Raw genomic sequence first — 17,065 nt, forward strand, 5'->3', positions numbered from 1 at the left:
TTATCAAAATGTCTGCCCTAGCTAGCATTGGTAAAGTTTACAAGGAGTTATCAAAACGTGTGCCCTAGCTAGCATTGGCAAAGTTTACAAGGAGTTATCAAAACGCGTGCTTAAGCTAGCATTGGCAAAGTTTACAAGGAGTTATCAAAATGTCTGCCCTAGCTAGCATTGGCAAAGTTTACAAGGAGTTATCAAAATGTCTGCCCTAGCTAGCATTGGTAAAGTTTACAAGGAGTTATCAAAACGTGTGCCCTAGCTAGCATTGGCAAAGTTTACATGGAGTTATCAAAACGTGTGCCCTAGCTAGCATTGGCACAGTTTACAAGGAGTTATCAAAACGTGTACCCTAGCTAGCATGTGCAAAGTTTACAAAGAGTTATCAAAACGTGTGCCCTAGCTAGCATTGGCAAAGTTTACAAGGAGTTATCAAAACGCTAGCCCTAGCTAGCATTGGCAAAGTTTACAAGGAGTTATCAAAACGTGTGCGCTAGCTTACATTGGCAAAGTTTACAAGGAGTTATCAAAACGTGTGCCCTAGCTAGCATTGGCAAAGTTTACAAGGAGTTATCAAAACGTGTACCCTAGCTAGCATGTGCAAAGTTTACAAGGAGTTATCAAAACGTGTGCCCTAGCTAGCATTGGCAAAGTTTACAAGGAGTTATCAAAACGCTAGCCCTAGCTAGCATTGGCAAAGTTTACAAGGAGTTATCAAAACGTGTGCGCTAGCTTACATTGGCAAAGTTTACAAGGAGTTATCAAAACGTGTGCGCTAGCTTACATTGGCAAAGTTTACAAGGAGTTATCAAAACGTGTGCCCTAGCTAACATTGGCAAAGTTTACAAGGAGTTATCAAAACGTGTGCCCTAGCTAACATTGGCAAAGTTTACAAGGAGTTATCAAAACGTGTGCCCTAGCTAGCATTGGCAAAGTTTACATGGAGTTATCAAAATCTGTGCCCTAGCTAGCATTGGCAAAGTTTACAAGGAGTTATCAAAACGTGTGCCCTAGCTAGCATTGGCAAAGTTTACAAGGAGTTATCAAAACGTGTGCCCTAGCTAGCATTGGCAAAGTTTACAAGGAGTTATCAAAACGTGTGCCCTAGCTAACATTGGCAAAGTTTACAAGGAGTTATCAAAACGTGTGCCCTAGCTAGCATTGGCAAAGTTTACAAGGAGTTATCAAAACGCATGCTTTAGCTAGCATTGGCAAAGTTTACAAGGAGTTATCAAAACGTGTGCGCTAGCTTACATTGGCAAAGTTTACAAGGAGTTATCAAAACGTGTGCCCTAGCTTACATTGGCAAAGTTTACAAGGAGTTATCAAAACGTGTGCCCTAGCTAACATTGGCAAAGTTTACAAGGAGTTATCAAAACGTGTGCCCTAGCTAGCATTGGCAAAGTTTACAAGGAGTTATCAAAACGTGTGCCCTAGCTAGCATTGGCAAAGTTTACATGGAGTTATCAAAATCTGTGCCCTAGCTAGCATTGGCAAAGTTTACAAGGAGTTATCAAAACGTGTGCCCTAGCTAGCATTGGCAAAGTTTACAAGGAGTTATCAAAACGTGTGCCCTAGCTAGCATTGGCAAAGTTTACAAGGAGTTATCAAAACGCATGCTTTAGCTAGCATTGGCAAAGTTTACAAGGAGTTATCAAAACGTGTTCCCTAGCTAACATTGGCAAAATTTACAAGGAGTTATCAAAACGTGTGCCCTAGCTAGCATTGGCAAAGTTTACAAGGAGTTATCAAAACGTGTGCCCTAGCTAACATTGGCAAAGTTTACATGGAGTTATCAAAACGTGTGCCCTAGCTAGCATTGGCAAAGTTTACATGGAGTTATCAAAATCTGTGCCCTAGCTAGCATTGGCAAAGTTTACAAGGAGTTATCAAAACGTGTGCCCTAGCTAGCATTGGCAAAGTTTACAAGGAGTTATCAAAACGTGTGCCCTAGCTAGCATTGGCAAAGTTTACAAGGAGTTATCAAAACGTGTGCCCTAGCTAACATTGGCAAAGTTTACAAGGAGTTATCAAAACGTGTGCCCTAGCTAGCATTGGCAAAGTTTACAAGGAGTTATCAAAATGTCTGCCCTAGCTAGCATTGGTAAAGTTTACAAGGAGTTATCAAAACGTGTGCCCTAGCTAGTATTGGCAAAGTTTACAAGGAGTTATCAAAATGTCTGCCCTAGCTAGCATTGGCAAAGTTTACAAGGAGTTATCAAAACGTGTGCCCTAGCTAACATTTGCAAAGTTTACAAGAAGTTATCAAAACGTGTGCGCTAGCTAGCATTGGTAAAGTTTACAAGGAGTTATCAAAACGTGTGCCCTAGCTAGCATTGGTAAAGTTTACAAGGAGTTATCAAAATGTCTGCCCTAGCTAGCATTGGCAAAGTTTACAAGGAGTTATCAAAATGTCTGCCCTAGCTAGCATTGGTAAAGTTTACAAGGAGTTATCAAAACGTGTGCGCTAGCTAGCATTGGTAAAGTTTACAAGGAGTTATCAAAACGTGTGCCCTAGCTAGCATTGGTAAAGTTTACAAGGAGTTATCAAAATGTCTGCCCTAGCTAGCATTGGCAAAGTTTACAAGGAGTTATCAAAACGTGTGCCCTAGCTAACATTTGCAAAGTTTACAAGAAGTTATCAAAACGTGTGCGCTAGCTAGCATTGGTAAAGTTTACAAGGAGTTATCAAAACGTGTGCCCTAGCTAGCATTGGTAAAGTTTACAAGGAGTTATCAAAATGTCTGCCCTAGCTAGCATTGGCAAAGTTTACAAGGAGTTATCAAAATGTCTGCCCTAGCTAGCATTGGTAAAGTTTACAAGAAGTTATCAAAACGTGTGCGCTAGCTAGCATTGGTAAAGTTTACAAGGAGTTATCAAAACGTGTGCCCTAGCTAGCATTGGTAAAGTTTACAAGGAGTTATCAAAATGTCTGCCCTAGCTAGCATTGGCAAAGTTTACAAGGAGTTACCAAAATGTCTGCCCTAGCTAGCATTGGTAAAGTTTACAAGGAGTTATCAAAACGTGTGCCCTAGCTAGCATTGGCAAAGTTTACAAGGAGTTATCAAAATGTCTGCCCTAGCTAGCATTGGTAAAGTTTACAAGGAGTTATCAAAACGTGTGCCCTAGCTAGCATTGGCAAAGTTTACAAGGAGTTATCAAAATGTCTGCCCTAGCTAGCATTGGTAAAGTTTACAAGGAGTTATCAAAACGTGTGCCCTAGCTAGCATTGGTAAAGTTTACAAGGAGTTATCAAAATGTCTGCCCTAGCTAGCATTGGCAAAGTTTACAAGGAGTTATCAAAATGTCTGCCCTAGCTAGCATTGGTAAAGTTTACAAGGAGTTATCAAAACGTGTGCCCTAGCTAGCATTGGCAAAGTTTACAAGGAGTTATCAAAATGTCTGCCCTAGCTAGCATTGGTAAAGTTTACAAGGAGTTATCAAAACGTGTGCCCTAGCTAGCATTGGCAAAGTTTACAAGGAGTTATCAAAACGCGTGCTTAAGCTAGCATTGGCAAAGTTTACAAGGAGTTATCAAAATGTCTGCCCTAGCTAGCATTGGCAAAGTTTACAAGGAGTTATCAAAATGTCTGCCCTAGCTAGCATTGGTAAAGTTTACAAGGAGTTATCAAAACGTGTGCCCTAGCTAGCATTGGCAAAGTTTACATGGAGTTATCAAAACGTGTGCCCTAGCTAGCATTGGCAAAGTTTACAAGGAGTTATCAAAACGTGTACCCTAGCTAGCATGTGCAAAGTTTACAAAGAGTTATCAAAACGTGTGCCCTAGCTAGCATTGGCAAAGTTTACAAGGAGTTATCAAAACGCTAGCCCTAGCTAGCATTGGCAAAGTTTACAAGGAGTTATCAAAACGTGTGCGCTAGCTTACATTGGCAAAGTTTACAAGGAGTTATCAAAACGTGTGCCCTAGCTAGCATTGGCAAAGTTTACAAGGAGTTATCAAAACGTGTACCCTAGCTAGCATGTGCAAAGTTTACAAGGAGTTATCAAAACGTGTGCCCTAGCTAGCATTGGCAAAGTTTACAAGGAGTTATCAAAACGCTAGCCCTAGCTAGCATTGGCAAAGTTTACAAGGAGTTATCAAAACGTGTGCGCTAGCTTACATTGGCAAAGTTTACAAGGAGTTATCAAAACGTGTGCGCTAGCTTACATTGGCAAAGTTTACAAGGAGTTATCAAAACGTGTGCCCTAGCTAACATTGGCAAAGTTTACAAGGAGTTATCAAAACGTGTGCCCTAGCTAACATTGGCAAAGTTTACAAGGAGTTATCAAAACGTGTGCCCTAGCTAGCATTGGCAAAGTTTACATGGAGTTATCAAAATCTGTGCCCTAGCTAGCATTGGCAAAGTTTACAAGGAGTTATCAAAACGTGTGCCCTAGCTAGCATTGGCAAAGTTTACAAGGAGTTATCAAAACGTGTGCCCTAGCTAGCATTGGCAAAGTTTACAAGGAGTTATCAAAACGTGTGCCCTAGCTAACATTGGCAAAGTTTACAAGGAGTTATCAAAACGTGTGCCCTAGCTAGCATTGGCAAAGTTTACAAGGAGTTATCAAAACGCATGCTTTAGCTAGCATTGGCAAAGTTTACAAGGAGTTATCAAAACGTGTGCGCTAGCTTACATTGGCAAAGTTTACAAGGAGTTATCAAAACGTGTGCCCTAGCTTACATTGGCAAAGTTTACAAGGAGTTATCAAAACGTGTGCCCTAGCTAACATTGGCAAAGTTTACAAGGAGTTATCAAAACGTGTGCCCTAGCTAGCATTGGCAAAGTTTACAAGGAGTTATCAAAACGTGTGCCCTAGCTAGCATTGGCAAAGTTTACATGGAGTTATCAAAATCTGTGCCCTAGCTAGCATTGGCAAAGTTTACAAGGAGTTATCAAAACGTGTGCCCTAGCTAGCATTGGCAAAGTTTACAAGGAGTTATCAAAACGTGTGCCCTAGCTAGCATTGGCAAAGTTTACAAGGAGTTATCAAAACGCATGCTTTAGCTAGCATTGGCAAAGTTTACAAGGAGTTATCAAAACGTGTTCCCTAGCTAACATTGGCAAAATTTACAAGGAGTTATCAAAACGTGTGCCCTAGCTAGCATTGGCAAAGTTTACAAGCAGTTATCAAAACGTGTGCCCTAGCTAACATTGGCAAAGTTTACATGGAGTTATCAAAACGTGTGCCCTAGCTAGCATTGGCAAAGTTTACATGGAGTTATCAAAATCTGTGCCCTAGCTAGCATTGGCAAAGTTTACAAGGAGTTATCAAAACGTGTGCCCTAGCTAGCATTGGCAAAGTTTACAAGGAGTTATCAAAACGTGTGCCCTAGCAAGCATTGGCAAAGTTTACAAGGAGTTATCAAAACGTGTGCCCTAGCTAACATTGGCAAAGTTTACAAGGAGTTATCAAAACGTGTGCCCTAGCTAGCATTGGCAAAGTTTACAAGGAGTTATCAAAACGCATGCTTTAGCTAGCATTGGCAAAGTTTACAAGGAGTTATCAAAACGTGTTCCCTAGCTAACATTGGCAAAATTTACAAGGAGTTATCAAAACGTGTGCCCTAGCTAGCATTGGCAAAGTTTACAAGGAGTTATCAAAACGTGTGCCCTAGCTGGCATTGGCAAAGTTTACAAGGAGTTTTCAAAACGTGTGCCCTAGCTAGCATTGGCAAAGTTTACAAGGAGTTATCAAAACGTGTGCCCTAGCTAGCATTGGCAAAGTTTACAAGGAGTTATCAAAACGTGTGCCCTAGCTAACATTGGCAAACTTTACAAGGAGTTATCAAAATGTGTGCCCTAGCTAGCATTGGCAAAGTTTACAAGGAGTTATCAAAACGCATGCTTTAGCTAGCATTGGCAAAGTTTACAAGGAGTTATCAAAACGTGTGCGCTAGCTTACATTGGCAAAGTTTACAAGGAGTTATCAAAACGTGTGCCCTAGCTTACATTGGCAAAGTTTACAAGGAGTTATCAAAACGTGTGCCCTAGCTAACATTGGCAAAGTTTACAAGGAGTTATCAAAACGTGTGCCCTAGCTAGCATTGGCAAAGTTTACAAGGAGTTATCAAAACGCTAGCCCTAGCTAGCATTGGCAAAGTTTACAAGGAGTTATCAAAACGTGTGCGCTAGCTTACATTGGCAAAGTTTACAAGGAGTTATCAAAACGTGTGCCCTAGCTTACATTGGCAAAGTTTACAAGGAGTTATCAAAACGTGTGCCCTAGCTAACATTGGCAAAGTTTACAAGGAGTTATCAAAACGTGTGCCCTAGCTAGCATTGGCAAAGTTTACAAGGAGTTATCAAAACGTGTGCCCTAGCTAGCATTGGCAAAGTTTACATGGAGTTATCAAAATCTGTGCCCTAGCTAGCATTGGCAAAGTTTACAAGGAGTTATCAAAACGTGTGCCCTAGCTAACATTGGCAAAGTTTACAAGGAGTTATCAAAACGTGTGCCCTAGCTAGCATTGGCAAAGTTTACATGGAGTTATCAAAATCTGTGCCCTAGCTAGCATTGGCAAAGTTTACAAGGAGTTATCAAAACGTGTGCCCTAGCTAGCATTGGCAAAGTTTACAAGGAGTTATCAAAACGCATGCTTTAGCTAGCATTGGCAAAGTTTACAAGGAGTTATCAAAACGTGTGCGCTAGCTTACATTGGCAAAGTTTACAAGGAGTTATAAAAACGTGTGCCCTAGCTTACATTGGCAAAGTTTACAAGGAGTTATCAAAACGTGTGCCCTAGCTAACATTGGCAAAGTTTACAAGGAGTTATCAAAACGTGTGCCCTAGCTAGCATTGGCAAAGTTTACAAGGAGTTATCAAAACGTGTGCCCTAGCTAGCATTGGCAAAGTTTACATGGAGTTATCAAAATCTGTGCCCTAGCTAGCATTGGCAAAGTTTACAAGGAGTTATCAAAACGTGTGCCCTAGCTAACATTGGCAAAGTTTACAAGGAGTTATCAAAACGTGTTCCCTAGCTAACATTGGCAAAATTTACAAGGAGTTATCAAAACGTGTGCCCTAGCTAGCATTGGCAAAGTTTACAAGGAGTTATCAAAACGTGTGCCCTAGCTAACATTGGCAAAGTTTACAAGGAGTTATCAAAACGTGTGCCCTAGCTAGCATTGGCAAAGTTTACAAGGAGTTATCAAAACGCATGCTTTAGCTAGCATTGGCAAAGTTTACAAGGAGTTATCAAAACGTGTGCGCTAGCTTACATTGGCAAAGTTTACAAGGAGTTATCAAAACGTGTGCCCTAGCTTACATTGGCAAAGTTTACAAGGAGTTATCAAAACGTGTGCCCTAGCTAACATTGGCAAAGTTTACAAGGAGTTATCAAAACATGTGCCCTAGCTAGCATTGGCAAAGTTTACATGGAGTTATCAAAATCTGTGCCCTAGCTAGCATTGGCAAAGTTTACAAGGAGTTATCAAAACGTGTGCCCTAGCTAGCATTGGCAAAGTTTACAAGGAGTTATCAAAACGTGTGCCCTAGCTAGCATTGGCAAAGTTTACAAGGAGTTATCAAAACGCATGCTTTAGCTAGCATTGGCAAAGTTTACAAGGAGTTATCAAAACGTGTTCCCTAGCTAACATTGGCAAAATTTACAAGGAGTTATCAAAACGTGTGCCCTAGCTAGCATTGGCAAAGTTTACAAGGAGTTATCAAAACGTGTGCCCTAGCTTACATTGGCAAAGTTTACATGGAGTTATCAAAACGTGTGCCCTAGCTAGCATTGGCAAAGTTTACATGGAGTTATCAAAATCTGTGCCCTAGCTAGCATTGGCAAAGTTTACAAGGAGTTATCAAAACGTGTGCCCTAGCTAGCATTGGCAAAGTTTACAAGGAGTTATCAAAACGTGTGCCCTAGCTAGCATTGGCAAAGTTTACAAGGAGTTATCAAAACGTGTGCCCTAGCTAACATTGGCAAAGTTTACAAGGAGTTATCAAAACGTGTGCCCTAGCTAGCATTGGCAAAGTTTACAAGGAGTTATCAAAACGCATGCTTTAGCTAGCATTGGCAAAGTTTACAAGGAGTTATCAAAACGAGTTCCCTAGCTAACATTTGCAAAATTTACAAGGAGTTATCAAAACGTGTGCCCTAGCTAGCATTGGCAAAGTTTACAAGGAGTTATCAAAACGCATGCTTTAGCTAGCATTGGCAAAGTTTACAAGGAGTTATCAAAACGTATGCGCTAGCTTACATTGGCAAAGTTTACAAGGAGTTATCAAAACGTGTGCCCTAGCTTACATTGGCAAAGTTTACAAGGAGTTATCAAAACGTGTGCCCTAGCTTACATTGGCAAAGTTTACAAGGAGTTATCAAAACGTGTGCCCTAGCTAGCATTGGCAAAGTTTACAAGGAGTTATCAAAACGTGTGCCCTAGCTAGCATTGGCAAAGTTTACATGGAGTTATCAAAATCTGTGCCCTAGCTAGCATTGGCAAAGTTTACAAGGAGTTATCAAAACGTGTGCCCTAGCTTACATTGGCAAAGTTTACAAGGAGTTATCAAAACGTGTGCCCTAGCTAGCATTGGCAAAGTTTACAAGGAGTTATCAAAACGCATGCTTTAGCTAGCATTGGCAAAGTTTACAAGGAGTTATCAAAACGTGTTCCCTAGCTAACATTGGCAAAATTTACAAGGAGTTATCAAAACGTGTGCCCTAGCTAGCATTGGCAAAGTTTACAAGGAGTTATCAAAACGTGTGCCCTAGCTAACATTGGCAAAGTTTACATGGAGTTATCAAAACGTGTGCCCTAGCTAGCATTGGCAAAGTTTACATGGAGTTATCAAAATCTGTGCCCTAGCTAGCATTGGCAAAGTTTACAAGGAGTTATCAAAACGTGTGCCCTAGCTAGCATTGGCAAAGTTTACAAGGAGTTATCAAAACGTGTGCCCTAGCTAGCATTGGCAAAGTTTACAAGGAGTTATCAAAACGTGTGCCCTAGCTAACATTGGCAAAGTTTACAAGGAGTTATCAAAACGTGTGCCCTAGCTAGCATTGGCAAAGTTTACAAGGAGTTATCAAAACGCATGCTTTAGCTAGCATTGGCAAAGTTTACAAGGAGTTATCAAAACGTGTTCCCTAGCTAACATTGGAAAAATTTACAAGGAGTTATCAAAACGTGTGCCCTAGCTAGCATTGGCAAAGTTTACAAGGAGTTATCAAAACGTGTGCCCTAGCTGGCATTGGCAAAGTTTACATTGAGTTATCAAAACGTGTGCCCTAGCTAGCATTGGCAAAGTTTACAAGGAGTTATCAAAACGTGTGCCCTAGCTAGCATTGGCAAAGTTTACAAGGAGTTATCAAAACGTGTGCCCTAGCTAACATTGGCAAAGTTTACAAGGAGTTATCAAAACGTGTGCCCTAGCTAGCATTGGCAAAGTTTACAAGGAGTTATCAAAACGCATGCTTTAGCTAGCATTGGCAAAGTTTACAAGGAGTTATCAAAACGTGTGCGCTAGCTCACATTGGCAAAGTTTACAAGGAGTTATCAAAACGTGTGCCCTAGCTTACATTGGCAAAGTTTACAAGGAGTTATCAAAACGTGTGCCCTAGCTAACATTGGCAAAGTTTACAAGGAGTTATCAAAACGTGTGCCCTAGCTAGCATTGGCAAAGTTTACAAGGAGTTATCAAAACGTGTGCCCTAGCTAGCATTGGCAAAGTTTACAAGGAGTTATCAAAACGTGTGCCCTAGCTAGCATTGGCAAAGTTTACAAGGAGTTATCAAAACGTGTGCCCTAGCTAGCATTGGCAAAGTTTACAAGGAGTTATCAAAACGTGTGCCCTAGCTAACATTGGCAAAGTTTACAAGGAGTTATCAAAACGTGTGCCCTAGCTAGCATTGGCAAAGTTTACAAGGAGTTATCAAAACGCATGCTTTAGCTAGCATTGGCAAAGTTTACAAGGAGTTATCAAAACGTGTTCCCTAGCTAACATTGGCAAAATTTACAAGGAGTTATCAAAACGTGTGCCCTAGCTAGCATTGGCAAAGTTTATAAGGAGTTATCAAAACGTGTGCCCTAGCTGGCATTGGCAAAGTTTACATGGAGTTATCAAAACGTGTACCCTAGCTGGCATGTGCAAAGTTTACAAGGAGTTATCAAAACGTGTGCCCTAGCTAGCATTGGCAAAGTTTACAAGGAGTTATCAAAACGTGTTCCCTAGCTAACATTGGCAAAGTTTACAAAGAGTTATCAAAACGTGTGCGCTAGCTAGCATTGGCAAAGTTTACATGGAGTTATCAAAACGTGTGCCCTAGCTAGCATTGGCAAAGTTTACAAGGAGTTATCAAAACGTGTACCCTAGCTGGCATGTGCAAAGTTTACAAGGAGTTATCAAAACGTGTGCCCTAGCTAGCATTGGCAAAGTTTACAAGGAGTTATCAAAACGTGTGCCCTAGCTAGCATTGGCAAAGTTTACAAGGAGTTATCAAAATGTGTGCCCTAGCCAAGGTTACAAGAAGTTATCAAAACGCTAGCCCTAACTAGCATTGGCATTGGGAAGTTATCAAAACGTGTGCGCTAGCTAGCATTGGCAAAGTTTACAAGGAGTTATCAAAACGTGTGCGCTAGCTAGCATTGGCAAAGTTTACAAGGAGTTATCAAAACGTGTGCCCTAGCTAACATTGGCAAAGTTTACAAGGAGTTATCAAAACGTGTGCCCTAGCTAGCATTGGCAAAGTTTACATGGAGTTATCAAAACGTGTGCCCTAGCTAGCATTGGCAAAGTTTACAAGGAGTTATCAAAACGTGTGCCCTAGCTAACATTGGCAAAGTTTACAAGGAGTTATCAAAACGTGTGCCCTAGCTAGCATTGGCAAAGTTTACAAGGAGTTATCAAAACGCATGCTTTAGCTAGCATTGGCAAAGTTTACAAGGAGTTATCAAAACGTGTTCCCTAGCTAACATTTGCAAAATTTACAAGGAGTTATCAAAACGTGTGCCCTAGCTTGCATTGGCAAAGTTTACAAGGAGTTATCAAAACGCATGCTTTAGCTAGCATTGGCAAAGTTTACAAGGAGTTATCAAAACGTATGCGCTAGCTTACATTGGCAAAGTTTACAAGGAGTTATCAAAACGTGTGCCCTAGCTTACATTGGCAAAGTTTACAAGGAGTTATCAAAACGTGTGCCCTAGCTTACATTGGCAAAGTTTACAAGGAGTTATCAAAACGTGTGCCCTAGCTAGCATTGGCAAAGTTTACAAGGAGTTATCAAAACGTGTGCCCTAGCTAGCATTGGCAAAGTTTACATGGAGTTATCAAAATCTGTGCCCTAGCTAGCATTGGCAAAGTTTACAAGGAGTTATCAAAACGTGTGCCCTAGCTTACATTGGCATAGTTTACAAGGAGTTATCAAAACGTGTGCCCTAGCTAGCATTGGCAAAGTTTACAAAGAGTTATCAAAACGCATGCTTTAGCTAGCATTGGCAAAGTTTACAAGGAGTTATCAAAACGTGTTCCCTAGCTAACATTGGCAAAATTTACAAGGAGTTATCAAAACGTGTGCCCTAGCTAGCATTGGCAAAGTTTACAAGGAGTTATCAAAACGTGTGCCCTAGCTAACATTGGCAAAGTTTACATGGAGTTATCAAAACGTGTGCCCTAGCTAGCATTGGCAAAGTTTACATGGAGTTATCAAAATCTGTGCCCTAGCTAGCATTGGCAAAGTTTACAAGGAGTTATCAAAACGTGTGCCCTAGCTAGCATTGGCAAAGTTTACAAGGAGTTATCAAAACGTGTGCCCTAGCTAGCATTGGCAAAGTTTACAAGGAGTTATCAAAACGTGTGCCCTAGCTAACATTGGCAAAGTTTACAAGGAGTTATCAAAACGTGTGCCCTAGCTAGCATTGGCAAAGTTTACAAGGAGTTATCAAAACGCATGCTTTAGCTAGCATTGGCAAAGTTTACAAGGAGTTATCAAAACGTGTTCCCTAGCTAACATTGGCAAAATTTACAAGGAGTTATCAAAACGTGTGCCCTAGCTAGCATTGGCAAAGTTTACAAGGAGTTATCAAAACGTGTGCCCTAGCTGGCATTGGCAAAGTTTACATTGAGTTATCAAAACGTGTGCCCTAGCTAGCATTGGCAAAGTTTACAAGGAGTTATCAAAACGTGTGCCCTAGCTAGCATTGGCAAAGTTTACAAGGAGTTATCAAAACGTGTGCCCTAGCTAACATTGGCAAAGTTTACAAGGAGTTATCAAAACGTGTGCCCTAGCTAGCATTGGCAAAGTTTACAAGGAGTTATCAAAACGCATGCTTTAGCTAGCATTGGCAAAGTTTACAAGGAGTTATCAAAACGTGTGCGCTAGCTTACATTGGCAAAGTTTACAAGGAGTTATCAAAACGTGTGCCCTAGCTTACATTGGCAAAGTTTGCAAGGAGTTATCAAAACGTGTGCCCTAGCTAACATTGGCAAAGTTTACAAGGAGTTATCAAAACGTGTGCCCTAGCTAGCATTGGCAAAGTTTACAAGGAGTTATCAAAACGTGTGCCCTAGCTAGCATTGGCAAAGTTTACAAGGAGTTATCAAAACGTGTGCCCTAGCTAGCATTGGCAAAGTTTACAAGGAGTTATCAAAACGTGTGCCCTAGCTAGCATTGGCAAAGTTTACAAGGAGTTATCAAAACGTGTGCCCTAGCTAACATTGGCAAAGTTTACAAGGAGTTATCAAAACGTGTGCCCTAGCTAGCATTGGCAAAGTTTACAAGGAGTTATCAAAACGCATGCTTTAGCTAGCATTGGCAAAGTTTACAAGGAGTTATCAAAACGTGTTCCCTAGCTAACATTGGCAAAATTTACAAGGAGTTATCAAAACGTGTGCCCTAGCTAGCATTGGCAAAGTTTACAAGGAGTTATCAAAACGTGTGCCCTAGCTGGCATTGGCAAAGTTTACATGGAGTTATCAAAACGTGTACCCTAGCTGGCATGTGCAAAGTTTACAAGGAGTTATCAAAACGTGTGCCCTAGCTAGCATTGGCAAAGTTTACAAGGAGTTATCAAAACGTGTTCCCTAGCTAACATTGGCAAAGTTTACAAAGAGTTATCAAAACGTGTGCGCTAGCTAGCATTGGCAAAGTTTACATGGAGTTATCAAAACGTGTGCCCTAGCTAGCATTGGCAAAGTTTACAAGGAGTTATCAAAACGTGTACCCTAGCTGGCATGTGCAAAGTTTACAAGGAGTTATCAAAACGTGTGCCCTAGCTAGCATTGGCAAAGTTTACAAGGAGTTATCAAAACGTGTGCCCTAGCTAGCATTGGCAAAGTTTACAAGGAGTTATCATAATCTGTGCCCTAGCCAAGGTTACAAGAAGTTATCAAAACGCTAGCCCTAACTAGCATTGGCATTGGGAAGTTATCAAAACGTGTGCGCTAGCTAGCATTGGCAAAGTTTACAAGGAGTTATCAAAACGTGTGCGCTAGCTAGCATTGGCAAAGTTTACAAGGAGTTATCAAAACGTGTGCCCTAGCTAACATTGGCAAAGTTTACAAGGAGTTATCAAAACGTGTGCCCTAGCTAGCATTGGCAAAGTTTACATGGAGTTATCAAAACGTGTGCCCTAGCTAGCATTGGCAAAGTTTACAAGGAGTTATCAAAACGCGTGCTTTGGCTAGCATTGGCAAAGTTTACAAGGAGTTATCAAAACGTATGCCCTAGCTAGCATTGGCAAAGTTTACAAAGAGTTATCAAAACGCGTGCTTTAGCTAGCATTGGCAAAGTTTACAAGGAGTTATCAAAGCGTGTGCTTACAAAAACAGACTTTTGGTAATTTTTAAGTCTCAGCCTCAGATCAATTAGACAGTAGTGATAAAATTAATGAATTCATTGGTTGATTCATTTCGTCTTTGATTTTGTTTATATGTCTGTATTTAATCAGATGAATTGGGCATTAACAGAATTAGTAGATCCAAACCTTTTCACACCTATATGCGACAACATTTGTAGGTCAATTTCTTCTTTACTTTCTGTTGATGTGTCTGTATTTGTTCAGATAACTTTGGCATTAACAGAATTAGTAGAGCCAAATAAAATTTCAGGCTACTAATAGAAATTATTTTTTGTAAATAATATTTTTTATTTTGGCCCGGAAATTTAGTTTTTAAGTTACGCTAAGACGACGCGCAAAGGACATTGAATTTTTCCAATATAAAATGTAAGTTTATTTTTAAACCTATTTTAAAGATATTTAAAATGTTTTTCATTTATTTAAAATTAATTACTGACATTTTTTTATTTTTGTTTTAATTTGCATTTTTCATTTTAATGCCATCCATAGTTGTTGTCTCACCACGTGTTTTGGCCAAGTGAAGATAGCGATTTCAATCCTACCCAAATCCGGCAACTATGGATGGCAATAATTGCTGAGAAGGTAGTTTAGAGATTTGGAATTCCCATCCCATCGTGCTAACTACCTGATCAGAGGAATAGTTGGCGAAAGATCAGGTTGAGACAGAGTAAGAAGGAATCAAACGTTTTTTCAGGTCGTTAGCATATGTCCTGTGTCATACCCAGTTAGCAGTTGTCTTCAGTAGAGACCGTCGATGCTAGGTCGAGATATCTAGTGGGCAAGGGGATGAGAGAGGAGAGGTGTTGGTCCAGTCTTGACTGACTGACGTTCCGGGGGCAGATGAATCAAGGCACTCTGTTAGCTGATAGGCCAGTCTGCGGCCGAAGACTTCAGAGGGGGCATTGATTCCCTAGATAAAGTAGTTCTTTGTAACTGCTACATCACTCCATGCTTAGGCGGAAAGTCGACAGAGAAGAAAAGTGAAACTTTTTTCGATATTTTCATTTTTTAATGTCTTGATTAAACTGTACAAGTACCCGAATCTGATAATCAAACCCGCCGCAAATTTACAGTTTGCATGGTATGAACCCCTAGACTTTGGGACTATTTTGTGCCATGTCACCGCCTTCGGTAGTGTTTTTTTTACATACGTTCGTGTGGGAACGTGCGTAGTGAAGTGTCTTATCACATCGCGTAGGAATCTTTCTAATAAGAAAGTTTTTTTTAAAAATTGGTTCATTTTATTTTTCGTCTTCCATAGTTTTAATGCTTTTCTAAGTGATCAAACAATAAAGTTTTCACGAGCGGTTTGCAAAAACATACGCGCCAAACACATTTTCATGTTTTTCATTCTTTCTTTTTTTGGGGGGGGGTATTCTATTAACATGTGCTTCTGCAGTTTAATTAACCGTTTTTCCGTAAGTAACGTGCCAACATTTACCATTTTACAAAACTTCTGTTTACATTGGGGGGGGGGGTAGTGCTGAGGCACGCGCGTGCCCCACCGCCCACCCTTAATTAATTTTCCCTTAAAACCCAATGACTGCTCAGTCGAGGAAAGGAAGCAATGTGCACCTACCTTAAGTTGCGAAAGAATTGCCCCCTTCAGCGACGTGACAGTCAGTTAACAATTGCTAGCCAGCAAAGCTTAGGTAATCAAAAGATAGCTTCCGGCACCAGCCACAAATGCATCTGAAAAAAAAACTTGACCACTGGGAAGAATCTCCCTTTAAATAACCAAAAGGTCATGTGATTAACTGTCACCTGACTTGTGGAAAATAGCTTTAAAAAGGCAGAGAAGGCAAGGTAATCTCTTTTTGTTAGTAAGCAAGGTAAGTGCACACCGCTCTCCCTCTCTTGAGCAATCATTAACCCCCCCCTTTTATTTTTCACAGTTTGTACAATTCAGTAAAAAAAAATTTTTTTTTTAATATGAAGACATAGAAATCAAGTTTTTAACAACAAAAAAGATTTAACATTTCACAAAAAAGATTTAACATTTCACTGCTTGGATTAGTTGAACTCCTGTTAAAATCCAACATGAGAACAAGATTAAAGATTAGGCGGAAAAAATACTCTCAATTTTTATATCGCATAAAAGGAATAAAATTCCTCCTAATCACCGGTATGTGGCCTTCTTGCAGTTTAAGGAAACAAAAATATGACGAAGAGAATGGAACATAAGTCTTGTTACACCGGTAGTAAGAATGCCACTTGATTGGATAATGAAATTGACATTGTAGCAAGCTGCTACTACTACGGGACTAGGCTGTATTCTCACCTTAGTTCTCTCTTTCTCCCTACTCTTTTCTCTTTTCCTTCCTTTCTTCTTATACGTCATCAGAGGTTCCAGCCAATGAAAAGCGAGAACGGTTTACGTGGGACATTTGAGTGAAGGAAACATCCTTACTTCCACGGCGACTAGAGACAGAGCACACGCCTCACTCCTCAGCTCCCGTTAGGTAGCCAAGAGGAGGATTGAACATTAATACAGACTTTACAAAATTCACTGTCTTTCTTTGTAACCCGAGTTTCGGGAAAACACACATATATATTGGATATATAAAACCTCATAATTTTTATTAAATGATTTTTATTAAATAATTTTTATTAAATAATTTTTATTAAATGATTTTTATTAAATAATTTTTATTAAATGATTTTTATTAAGTGATTTTTATTAAATAATTTTTATTAAATGATTTTTATTAAATGATTTTTATTAAATGATTTTTATTAAATAATTTTTATTAAATGATTTTTATTAAGTGATTTTTATTAAATAATTTTTATTAAATGATTTTTATTAAATGATTTTTATTAAATAATTTTTATTAAATGATTTTTATTAAATAATTTTTATTAAATGATTTTTATTAAATGATTTTTATTAAATAATTTTTATTAAATGATTTTTATTAAATAATTTTTATTAAATAATTTTTATTAAATAATTTTTATTAAATAATTTTTATTAAATACAGGAATTAAAAAAATATTTTTAGCAGTTTATATTTTTTATTGAATCACTCTTGCGTAATTTTATAAATTAAATGACAAACAAATAAAACATAATTAGAAATGATAAAAAGAAATGATATTGAAATTGACAATATTAGAAAACAGAATTTTTTTTGACAAACAAATGAAGACAATTAGAAATAATATGATCAAAACGTTTTCACAGGCGGTTTTCAACACCACCACACATGTCCCTCCCCATAGGTAAACAGAAATTTTGTGAAATGTTAAACGGTATTCTACTCGGT

Source organism: Euprymna scolopes, chromosome 46 (genome assembly GCF_053919585.1).
Source record: "Euprymna scolopes isolate OS-2025 chromosome 46, ASM5391958v1, whole genome shotgun sequence".
Classification (NCBI taxonomy): Eukaryota; Metazoa; Mollusca; class Cephalopoda; order Sepiida; family Sepiolidae; genus Euprymna; species Euprymna scolopes.